We start from the raw sequence: 13,252 nt of genomic DNA on the forward strand, positions 1-13,252 counted from the left end.
TTTGAATACATCCCACAGGATTTTACTCCTCATCTTCTCATTCACAATATTTATTTAACTATCATGCCATTGTGATCTTGACTTCTTTAAGCTAAGAGTTATTTAGGAGGAAGATTCAAAATGCATAGGTAGGCTTTTTTTTTGTTCACGTTTGTTTCTATTTGTTTGTAATTTCATTGCATGGTGAGCAGGTTTTGATTCTTGCTTTATTTGTGGAATTCGTGGGATGCCATCAGCATTTCTTTGTGATAAATTATGGCCAATTTTTATAAATATTTTAGGGGCACTGGAAAAGAAGGATTTTTATATTCAGGAGATTGTCTGACATATCAGGTTAATTGTCAATTGCGCTATTCAGGCCCCAGTGCCATTCAAAGCATGGGTCTTCGTTTCTTAACCTGTCCATGATTAAATAAATATAGAGCTTGACCATAAGGATTTGGAAAGGGGAGAGCGATTTGACAGAGCTAACAATGCTGGCTGAATCTAAAACAAGAGACTTGGGCTTATATTTTATATCTTTCTTATTCTACTTTCTTACAACTCATTTTCATCACATTTTACAACACTAATGGTCCAAGACAAAATGGAAAGTAAACCACAAAGCCAAACTGTCCCTTCACGACAGGAAGTTTGAGAAACGTTGCTCTAAACTCTTATTTTGGCCAATTTGATTTATCAAAGATCTTTTACGCACTCTTCACTCTCGCCCACACAGAGGACCCATCTGTATCCACTTCTCCCCATCCCTTCCTCCACCACACATACAGAGAAAGTCCCAGAAAAAGGGACGCTTTCAAAGACTGAGGGTTTGGGTCACAGAAGAGGGCCGTCACGCAGTCTCAGGTGCCGCTACTTTTGAGGACTTCAGAGTCCCAACGTCAACCCCAGGACAAGAGGGACACACTCGTATCTGCTACATCAGTTCATCCCCACAAAAAGCTGAGGAGATCAGAAAACTCGAGCCTGGGATGGATGTTCGTCCTGGTCTTCTGACTTCATCACTCCCCTGTGAGGTTGTGGGGAAAACGAAACGACCAAGTTGAATGTGGCAGCATATGGCACACCACTTCAACATTTCACAACGTTATACGCACATGAAGAAATTCCACAAAATGATAGGAGGGGGAGATAACAGCCGAACGCCAACCTAGCCTGCTTTCCAATCCTTTAGCCAGGCTTGGAGAAGCTGTTCGAGATGAACTAGGTGGTCAGCGCCTGGAATAATGGAATTAATGAACCGTCTCTTTTTCAGATACATTTTGCATCTGAATGGTACTTATACTCTGTTCTAAAAGCATGTCTCGCTTTCTATCCTATAACCAGAGAAAAATTGAGTACTGGAATTTAGAGCAAACTACTTTCTTCTAAAGGGTGTGCTTCAGAAATTGAAGAAATTATGCAGTCACCGTTAGAGAAACTCAAGCTCCACGACTCTCATTAGCCTGTTTTGGATAAGGGCGCTGCCCTTGAAGAAATCATCGAACTCATTCCAGCATCTCTGTGCTTTGTGAGAACATTAGCATTATTTTAAGTTCTTACTGTTATTAGTGTTTCACAAATGAATTACGGAAAAAAAATCTTTATTTTTAGCCTTTTGCAATGACTAAAATAAGATAGTGGTTTCCATTAAAAGTTATGTGAGATTTCACAGTGGGTTTCTATTAGAATTATACTGAAATTTCTTGAAGTTGAAGCCAACGGTGTAAAGTTTTAGCCCCATCTGTCTCCAAGATGAGTTATTAGGCTGACTTTGAAATATGATAACTCTGTTTTGCTGAGTCACTGTAATCTATTGTGGCCCATTGGCACATTTTGCTTTGAATCCTTGATATGGGGCCTGGCCACCACGGGCGCTCCGTAAATGCTTCTTGGATGGAGCCATTCAACACTTTTTATACTGCTGAGGCAGAGTGATTTTGTGGACTGTTTTTCTTTCTTTAAAAAAAAATTTTTTTTTAATGTTTATTTATTTTTGAGAGAGACAGAGAGTGAGCAGGGGAGGAGCAGAGAGGGAGACACAGAATCTGAAGCAGGTTCCAGGCTCCAAGCTGTCTGCACAGAGCCCAATGCGGGGCTCGAACTCACAAACCGCGAGATCATGACCTGAGCCGAAGTCAAACACTTAACCAACTGAGCCACCCAGGCATGCCTGTGGACTATTTTTCAAAACACTTTCATAAAGCTGATTGTATCTCCTGCTTCCTCACTTTTTTTCCCCCATGACATTCAAATTCAAAAAATGAGTCTTTTGTATGTATCAAGAATCTTACACGTTTACATCCTTTGACATAGCAATTCCATTTCTCGAATTTATACGGAGAATAGAATCCAATCTGAAGCAGAGTGCCATATACAAATATGATTACAGCACTATTATTTACAGAAATAAAAGATTTGTACTATCCTTAGGGTCCACTAAGACAGAAGTAGCCAAGAAAGACTGAATGTTAAAAAATGTTTCCAAGACCACATAAATATTATTTACAGAGTCTATTTTTATAAGAAAAAAAGACTGTAGAATTGTATACCCAGTATCTTTACATCTATATTTTTAAATATCCTACACATAATAAACACGCTAGTGGAAAATACGAAAAACATTAATGATCTTGTCATTAAGTACCGAAACTATGACTGACATTTTCCGTTCAAATTTTCAGAATTTTGCACATTTTCTTTCATTAAGCACACATCACTTGCATCATTGAAAATCACTGCACATTTTCTTTTTAACTAATCACTGTATACCTTAGCCTTATTACAGAGATTACAGAAAGTCCCTCATCCGTTACATATTTGGATCTGAAATAATAAAATTATGTATGTTTCTAGATGATACATAAAATACATGTAAATACTTGTGTGTTTGATTGAGACTCCAACAGTATTTCAATTTTAGTTATTCAGGAATGGATACAGACTTCTAAGATGAGCATCATTTTATGTCCAAGTTTTTTTTTTTTTTTTTAATTTTTTTTTAACGTTTATTTATTTTTGAGACAGAGAGAGACAGAGCATGAATGGGGGAGGGTCAGAGAGAGGGAGACACAGAATCCGAAACAGGCTCCAGGCTCTGAGCTGTCAGCACAGAGCCTGACGCGGGGCTCGAACTCACGGACCGCGAGATCATGACCTGAGCCGAAGTCGGATGCTTAACCGACTGAGCCACCCAGGCGCCCCTATGTCCAAGTTTTAAAAGAGCATCAGGATTTGCAAAAGATGAGATTCAAGGTGTATCTGTCGAACCAGCAGAGAAAGTAAGAGAGTCGCAGCAGGCCGGCCAGAGCAGCAGTGAGGGGGGAACACTGCTCTTTTGAGTACGCCTCCAGCTCTGCGGGGACATGCACGCCTTGCACTGAAAGATGAAAAATTATTTCAAAAATACCCTTGTTTGGTGAACATTTCAACTCATTTTCAACGGTGAACTTCAGTTAAGATGCTAAGAGAAATTAGCTGAATGTAGTAGATATTTGCTTTCCTTCCCCCTCCATTTGACATTCTTCTTCTTCTTGGTTAGAGCACATCGTTTCTCTGGCCACTGTGATTGCTTCACAGTGGGACTCAAAAATATTTTCCTAAGTATTTTTGAGAAACGAAACTCGTTGTTTTGGGAGGGAATAACCGGAGGAGGTGGTTTTTCCTCGTGGTTGTCACGACACAAACGTGGAAGTATACCGTTGAGTCCATGAAGGAAGGCAACCTTAGGATGAACCAGACACAAGAACAGCAAAGGCAAAAGAAACCAGGTCTTTGATGATATCAGTGAAACAGTGGATCTAGCCTCACCTGAAACCCTCCTGACCACTGGATTTTTAAGTCATGAGAACAAAAAATATTCTTTTTATTGTTTACACCCTCTTTTAAAACATAGACCGTTCGTGTGTGTGTGTGTGTGTGTGTGTGTGTGTGTGTGTGTGTGTCTGTGCTTAGTAATCTCTATATCCAATGTGGGGTTCAAACTCACCACTCCAAGATCAAGGGTCACATGCTCTCTGACTGAGCCAGCCAGGAGCCTCTGTCTGGGCCATTGGGAATAGAGTTTTAGGTTACTTACAATCACAAGGCTGCTAATTGGAACTGTGTGTTATTTAATTCTTACTTGATAAAAGGAATGCTTATAAAATGAATGTCTTTAGTTGAGGGCAGTACTTTGATGCTAAGTTTGGGTAGATGCACAGCCATCCATCTACAGTCATCAAGTTATATTGATTAGACCTAAACAACCGCACAAGTCTACTTGCTTCTTTCCACCCTCTTGACTCTTATCCTCTTTCAGACCACCTCTGTCTTGCACCTGGATCACCGCCATGCCTCAGTTTCTCCCTGCCTCCAATCTATTGCCCATTCTTGCTGTTTCCAAAGGATAAATCTGATCATCTCTCTGTCCTGTTCAAGACCTTCTTGTGTTTCCCATCTTAGCATCAAGCTCCAACTCCTTAACCATGACCCTGTACAATGGGGTCCTACCCACCTCTCCAACCTCCCTTCTCCTTCCTCCCATCTCTCCACATCTAGGCACGTTGGCCCTCTCTCTCTGGCCCTCAAATAAGAAGCCCCAGTCCAGCATGGACTGTTCCCTCTACTGGAAGATTCTTCCCTCCCATCCTTCCTGGTTGAACTTTCCTCATCTTTCAGGTCTCAGTGTGGATATCACTTTCTTTGGGAAGCCTTCTCCATGCTTCTCCGTTTCCCTTTTTGGCAAGCATTCTCTCCCACCACATCACAGGCCTAGTGTATGACATTGCAGTTGCCCAGCTATTACTAGACTGGAAGCTCCGTGAGGTCAGGTCTACTTCCCTCTCCTTCAGGCCCCACCTGTAGCACAGCCCTTGGCACACCATAAAAGCTCTGTAAGCGCTTGTTGAGTGAGTTAATTAGAAAATTATTCATCTGATAAACCCAATACGCAATACTATAAATACACATACCAACGCAAAAAACTATATTGTGCATCCATACATGGGTATGTGATCCTGAAAGTTAGTATTATTATTTTGGTATTGTAACACATTAAGTGAAAATGGTTCCAGTTTTAAAGAAGTTAAAAACATTTCGTTTGGGTTTTCATTTCATGAATCACAGAACCTGTGCCAATTTTCTAAGCAAACTGCTGTAACTCTGTTACGTGAGATGATGTGGGGGAGAAGGCTTTAAAAATAGCTGACCGGATATCCCTCTTGGTGGCTTGGGTTATGTAAAAGTATTTTGTGTTAAGCCAATGTCTCACAATGGATCACTGAGCTTTGAAAAGGCTGTTTGGGATCCTTTTTTCAGTGTTAAATATCTGCTTATAAACAGAATCGGACTGAAAATCTCCTAGAGAAAGGGTACAATGTCCAAATAGTTATCACTTTTTAACTCCAGGTACTCAAAAAATTCCAATGTTAGTACTGAAAGTGATTTTTTTTTTGAAAGTGATTTAAAAAAAATAACAAGGTCCCTTAACAACCTAGTGAGAAAGAAGCCAGGATTCTTATAAAGAAATGTTAGATTTGGGCTTAAAATACTTTTCTATTAGAGCAGAACAATCAGATAGTATCTGGCATTATTAAATATTTATTTTAGTTTTAAAAAAGATGTAATTTGGGGACATTGTTCTCATTAAGACTCCATAAAAGCAAAATGGTAGGGATTTGTTGTTTGAGAGTTTATTATGGACTGAGTCCTTGGGCACAGCTGATTGGACCAGAGTGGTCCAGGGGTGGGTAGGACTCCATTGTACAGGGTCATGGTTAAGGAGTTTATGATATGCCCTAACCCAAAAGCTATATCCAGGCAAAGATGGAATGATTAGCTGGACAAATCAGGTTCTCTTTGCAATGGGGAATTAGGTGCTTGGGAGTGAGAGAAGCCCAGACCAACAGAGAGAAGGCAGAAGGGAGCCGCCCTGGCAGATGATGTGAATGAGCAGAAACCACAAGATAGGACACATGCAAGGTAGAGGATGATGTGGTTGGTTAGCTGGGGCAGGAATGACAGCAACAGAAACTTCTACTGAGATTCTGTAATTCCTGCTGTGGATGGGACCATGAGGTAACACGGTCACTAAACCTGCATATTCTTAAATTTTTTTTTTTAACGTTTTATTTATTTTTGAGACAGGGAGAGACAGAGCATGAACAGGGGAGGGTCAAAGAGAGGGAGACAGAGAATCTGAAACTGGCTCCAGGCTCTGAGCTGTCAGCACAGAGCCCGACGCGGGGCTCGAACCCACGAACTGCGAGATCATGACCTGAGCCGAAGTCGGCCGCGTAACTGACTGAGCCACCCAGGTGCCCTTAAACCTGCATATTCTTAAAGTAACTTCTGTCATCCACGAGACCTGCCTCACACTTTAGATTCCCATTTGTCTTATTGGTTAGAATGTATATCTACAAAAAAAACACACCCCTGTTTCTTGAGATAGCAGGAGAATCTCTGTTCCCCATCAAAAAAAGCCTCACCCAGGGGCGCCTGGGTGGCTCAGTTGGTTAAGTGTCCGACTTCGGCTGAGGTCATGATCTCGCAGTTTGTGCATTCGAGCCCTGTGTCGGGCTCTGTGCTGACAGCTAAGAGCCTGGAACCTGCTTCAGATTCTGTGTCTCCCTCTTCCTCTGCCCCTCCCCTGCTCACTCTCCATCTCTCTCTGTCTCTCAATAATAAATAAACATTAAAAAAAAAAAAAAGCCTCATCCAGATGTGTATATCCAAAACGGCACGCAGACTCATGCGGCTTGTGCCGCAACTCTCCACTGCCTTACTTCCCCCTTGGCATGGCCACACCATTCGAAGGCCAGTTTTGTGAAAGCACTGCCAGATTCACCAGTCTCATCCAGTTAGAGCAGTGTGACCTCCATCATTCTCCGTCCTCACTCCCATCCCTCCTCCGAGTTGGCGGAAGAACCCATTTGGCATCTTGGTGGCTCGATATCTGAACAGTTGTTGGGATCCCCGCCGCATGAAGAAGATGGGGAATCACTCTGTTATCCTGAGGATGGTGTACCGAACTTTTAAAGACAATGCGCCGCCATGATTACAGGATGGGAGAAATGCACGGTCAGGCACCTGCAGTTTCACCACGTGTACTGCAAATATCTGGAAAGTGTCTATCTAAAAAGTGAGAAGACCTTCAGTGAGGGCAGCTGTTCCAAGTAGTTTCTAACTAGCTGTTCCAGGTGGAATTGTCTGTCCTATTGACAACCACAAAAAATTAATTTTCTTCATTCTGTCTACATTTTGGCTCTGCATTGATAGTACTGATGTACTATTATTTAATTTTCCTGCCAAGTGTGTTTACGGTAAGTACTAAATATAGGGCTGATTCTTAAGTGCTTATTTCTTGATGGGTTCAAAATTTCTTTGAAGATGTAAGTTATCTACAGTTTGATTTTTGAAAAAATGCTTGCCTAGGGCCTTTTCTAAGATGCATGTTTTTTATAGTGAATTATACTGATGACCAAACACTAGCTTTTATTTCCAATTAAATTAATTGTATTTTTATTCAACCTTCACACAATTAAGTCTAATTATTACACAACTTGTTACATAGATGCACGTATATTTCACATTGTCCAAAACATAACCGAATAATTAACATGAGTGTGTGGCAAAGTGAATCTGTAAGGCAAATATTAATATGATTCTCAAAGTTGAGGTATGACAATTAGGAAGGGAAGCTTTATGATTCTTTATTTGTGTCTTGAAGCGAGGATATTTTATCTCATAGAATACCTCTCAAAAATGGATGGTCTACACTCCCCGCATGGTATACCAATTATATTAAAATCTACAAATAGGGGAACCTGCTTGCTCCCTAATAAAACCAGGAATCATCTGAGATGTGACGAGTGCAGATTCCCAGGCCACAGCATGAGGATTTTGCCAGGAAACCTGCCCTTTAAAATAAACGCCACAGAGGACTATTGCACAGACTAAATGATGAGAACTGGCCTAAGGCTTTCTTTCTGAATTTCACTTTTCTTTGTACTTCTTCCCTGGCTAGTGATGGGGAATATTCACCCTCTTCTGTGGGGACCGTAAGTACCCATGGAGCAGGGCCTCACCCTCTGGTCTCAAGAGGGCCAAATACGCATAAAAGGTAAAGACAGTAATATGATGATGGAAATGGGGGAAAACTGGTGCACCGTCTGACAAATGAAACATAATACATCCTTTTTATATTCGAAGGTGAACACACCATCTTCAAGTTACATTTATATTCCTCCCCTAGCAGCAGTGACCGTTTCGCCATACGCATAAGAGCAAACACCACTTTTTCTCAGACAGCCAGAGGTCAACCAGGCCATATGGAGATGTTATGTGATCTTTGTACACTGACTAGTAGTACCAAGTGCTAACCACCCGGGCTAATCGCTGAGAGCCCTGGGGCAATTTGCCTCGAGCTACCCATTCTCCATTTAATCAGTAATCAGCTAAACCTTGCACTTGGCCGGAAGCTTTTGGTTTTTTTTTACAATTTGGTTGGTTGGCCGAATCCACTTCTAAAAAACAAATTCAACCTAATGTCAAAAGTCCAATGGAACAGCTAGGAGGCGTAAGGGTCAAGAATGTGTACGCCCGTGTGTAGAGAATTTTTCCAAAATGTGCGTGATGAAAAAAACGGGGTTAGGTTTTTTTCATATACTTCAAACGCTTTATTTGGTTTGTTTGGTTCTGTGTATGACCTCCAAACGTGTTCAGATTAAATTATTTGAAGCAGCTAAAGAAAATAATTTGCTGGTGAAGAAAAGGCATGCCTTGCAAAGTGCAAAGACGTATTTCATGACAATAGACGTAGAAATGAATACCAAAGGACAGCGTGCAGCAAAAATTTTGACCGGATCCTTCTCGGTACAAAAGGCAAGGACCATAACTGCTCAAGGGGCCTGGATCAGCAAGGCAGAGGGCTGAAACCAAGCTGGCAAGGAAGGTTACTTTGATGAGGGTCTAAGTCAAGGTGTTATTCCAAGTGATATCTTCTGGGAAGAGACATTTCAATAGTTTCCACTTTTTTAAATAGATTGATTGAGTCAACATTGATTTTACCTGGGCTGGCACTCATCATACTAGATGCATTCAAAACAGAAAGCACCTCAATTTGGTGATAAGCAATGATTAACCAGTAACTCAGTTCTCACATTCCCCCAGTCCATCTTGGGCAACTGCCAGATCAGTTTCCTAGCAAGAGTTCACCCATGTGCACTTGCTGGCCTGCATTTGTTGCTCCTGAGGGTAGCTCTCTCCTCACATGTTAATATAAGAGGCTTCTTGGCCAGGGGAGAAGGTTGCTGACCCACCAGTTCTGCTGGCCAGACTGTTGTCTGGATTCCTGAACCCTTGCCAGGGTTCTTTGGTGGCAAGCAACAGAAATTATTTAGGCTAACTCAATGATAAAAGAGGAATTTGTTGGAATGACATGGGGCAGCACACAGAAGTTGAAGAAAAGTTAAATAAACAGGCCTCAGAAAAGACCAGCCTCAGGGCCGTTGTGGGGATCAAGGTACAAAAACGAACGGAAAGTTTTTCAGGGCACTGCTGTCAGGATGAATAAGCTCCTTGCGTTTTCAGTTGAAGATCCGAATTCCTGGGGGAGGGCACTTACTGGCTCAGCTGAGGTCATGTGCCCACGCCCTTGGCAATGAGGGGATGATAGCTCCCTCAAGTAAAATCGACATGCCACCACCAGAGGGGGACAGGAGAGAGGTCAGGAAAAAAGAGCAGATGTCAGTACACTCTGATTTCTCCTGTCACCTGGTTTCCATCTGCCCCCTCTACTGACCTTAGACATACTGTCTCCTCTTTGTTTAGGCTCTTCTGGCCGAGTTTGATAACCACCAAGTTCGAGTCAATCCTCTACCTGACTTGACCTAAAGTCTGAAGTCAGATGAATTCCAATGAGCCTTCTGATCTGTGTTGCCCTTATTCCCACCCACTACTTTGGTCTGGTCTCTGTTTGGAACATTCAGATGTTCCTGGGCCACCAGGTTCTCAGAAATTCCCCAGATTCACCCTGTTCTTATGCTGGTCACTGTTATCCCGGGCTCTTTGGCCCCAAATGCTTATTTTAAGCAGCACAATTCAAGATGTTTATATATGTACTTCCAAATCTTTTTAAAAAATGGCAAAGCAAGTAAGCAAACAAACAGAACCACTCTACTTCCTTCGGAAAATGCATAACACTCAAGAATCTATTTATACAGAAATTACTTCACGTACGTTCAAAAGTCAAATCTTTCAAAAATCCAATGTCTGCGAATACAATGTCATTTATCTTTGTTCCTGTTGTTAAACTGGAATAAAAAATTAAAGCAAAGACTTTGTGATATCATCAGAGTCTCATATTAAAAAATGAATAGCCCGACTGATCTCTCAGTTGTACAGCAAGAGACTGTAAAGCAAAGGGTAAAGACTTTTGACTGGTGGGTTCCAGTAGGTAGGAGCCAGATGAAGGTTTGGTCAAACGGCTGCCAAATATCACCCTTCACCACCACGAATACCTACTGAGCGCCTAACGTGCTAGGCACACTGCTAAGCATTTAGAGACCCCATTGTACGTAATCGTTATCATGCATATAAACCTACAGGTCTATCCTGTTGTCCCCCTTTTACAAATAAGGGAAACAAAGTTCACCAACTCAGCCAGGGCCACGCAGCTGGCTGTGGGTGGCATGAGTTACGTAAAGACTGACTTTCTAACTATCCTCTCAAATATGTTTGTCTCTGTTAAAAAGTTTTGCAGGGGCAAAGGGTCCTCATGGCAAAAATGGTGAGAAATGATGGACTTAAGAGTTCAGGGAGAAAATATGAATGTAATTAAGAAGCCCTTAATTTATTCTAATGCACAGCTGTGCCCAGTTGTGCTTCTCCGGAAAGCCCCAGATACAGACCACTGGAGATCACCTCTTCGGGGGTCACAGCTCATTGTGGTGATTATGATGAACATCACTACCTTCAATACGCCTACAGAGTTAGGAACCACCACTCCAATGTTAGAAACACAAAGCACGCTCTTCCTCATAGTGAATAAACAGGAAAATTCTAGGCCAAGGAAAGCTTATAATAACAACAACAAAGAGCCCACTCTATTTAGAGCAAGTCAGTGATTTCTCCAAATGAAAAAGCACAGCAGTTTCGACGTGAAAACAAGTCTGGTTTTCGTGAAGCTTTTCTGACTGCCACTTTCTGAAGGTGAACTTTATTGAAATAGATTCCCAAGTAAATCATTTACGGTATGTTAATGGGCGGATGTTAAGAGTAATTGGTCTTCTGGTTTTGCATCGGAACATGTTAAACGCTTTGCATTCGTGCTAACCTGATTACATAAAAAGTTTAGGAGTCATACGTATGATGAGGTTCAAAACGGGTCCAGGTGATATTTTGTTTCAACGGGCGTAGGTCAAAATCTCCAACATTTTCCTCCTTTACAAAATCGTGGAGTCTTAAGGTCTTTTCTTTATCTCCATTTGATTTTTTCCCCTGCAACTGTATTTGCTTCTGAGATTAGAATGCAGTCATTATACAATCTACTGAGGTTGTACTATCGTGCTTACCAAGCTACTGCTCAACTTGATATAAGGAAATCAATTTAGTTTCATTCCGATGCGTGGTTTAAGGCAGATTGGCCTTCAAGAAACCTAGAGAAAAGTCCAAGAGATCCTAAGCCCAACTGTCACCTGTGGGAAGGTCATAAAAATGGGCGAGGGAAGCAAGAGGAGATGAGGTAGAAGGAGTGATATTTGGGGAGAGAGAGAATCTTGCTCTTTGGCCAATGGATTGGAAATGGCTCATTTTCTCCAAATGCCTGGAATCGTCTAAAACCAATGAGATGCCCTATGGTAATGATTAGCGGGGGTTTTTGAGCCTATCTCCTTCCAGATTTAGAGCTAAGGGTGAGGGATGAAGGGGCACTGTGAAATGGTGAGCGGGTTGAGGCAAGAGTCTTTAAATCTATCTAATGCAAGACTGACTCTAGGTCTATAACAAAGAAAATAACTGGCAAAACCCATACTTTATTTGTGGCCAGGAGCCATGCATCTCATCTTCAGCTCTGTGTCCCAAGAAACCCCTGGCTCTAGCCAAGATATTCTTTTGGTTCATTTTTGACCAGAGGTGAGATCACTAGAAGTCAATGTGGGAATGGGTAGATTATCATAAACATAATGTTGGCAAAATTAACTAATTTGAGAAATTAAAAAAAATTAGCTCCTTGGCTCATATCATACATCAAATCATATTCTGGATTAAGTAAAAAAAAAAAAGACAATAGAATATATATTGAAATTTTATCTCTAGTTATATTTCCATGATAGGATTTGGCATGATTTTGCTTTGTTTTTGCTTACTGGTATTAAAACCGTGTCTGTCATTTGACAAGTAGAATCTGTGGTAAAAAAAAAAAAAAAAAAAAAAGAAAAGAAAAGAAAAGAAAAGAAAAAAATACCAGCTGAGCTAATTAATAATTTTACTATATAAGTCTATTACAAAAAGATATGCGGGCAAGAATTCATCATAGCTTTGTTTATTATATCAAAAATTTAGGTTAAATAAACCTAAACTTGGTATATAAACATGATGTAACAGTATGTAATTGTTTTCAAAAGATGTTAAATGAAATAATATAATGTCAAAAAAGCAGGATACAAAATGCCTTATACCATATGATCTCATTTTTACACAAATATGACACAATATTAACACTGGGTCCCCTTAGGTTCTTTTACTACGAGTGCTTTTTAAAAACATACTTCTCTAGGGGTGCCTGGGTGGCTCAGTCTGTTGAGCGTCCGACTTCAGCTCAGGTCATGATCTTGCGGTCTGTGAGTTCAAGCCCCGCATCAGGCTCTGTGCTGACAGCTCAGAGCCTGGAGCCTGCTTTGGATTCTGTGTCCCCCTCTCTCTGTGCCCCTCCCCCGCTCATGCTCTCTCTGCTCTCTCTCTCTCTCTCTCTGTCAAAAATAAATAAACATTAAAAAAATAAAAAATATATATACTTTTCTATATATCCTGAATGTTCACAAATGAGCGTGTATTACTTTTATTGTTAGGAAAAAAAGATCAGCGTAGAAAAAATATTTTTGTTCAGTTAGTCCAATCATTAGTTCCAGTGGCTTCATTATCATAAACTTCCCAAGGAGCCTTCCTGTTTGAAGGAAATTTGGAAGGGCGCCTGGATGGCTCAGTGGTTAAGCATCCAACTTTGGTTCAGGTCACGACCTCCTGGCTCGTGGGTTCGGGCCCTGCGTCTGGCTCTGTGCTGACAGCTCAGAGCCTG

General features: G+C 41.2%; 1 protein-coding gene across 2 annotated transcripts in view; it reads right to left on the minus strand.

Annotated features, from left to right (window-relative positions):
* COL4A3 (collagen type IV alpha 3 chain) overlaps positions 1-13,252 on the minus strand; it is a 133,595-nt gene that overhangs the window by 105,804 nt on the left and 14,539 nt on the right. The window lies entirely within an intron of this gene.

Source organism: Panthera pardus, unplaced genomic scaffold, assembly GCF_024362965.1.
Source record: "Panthera pardus isolate Hobbes unplaced genomic scaffold, ASM2436296v1 HiC_scaffold_10, whole genome shotgun sequence".
NCBI classification, from domain to species: domain Eukaryota; kingdom Metazoa; phylum Chordata; class Mammalia; order Carnivora; family Felidae; genus Panthera; species Panthera pardus.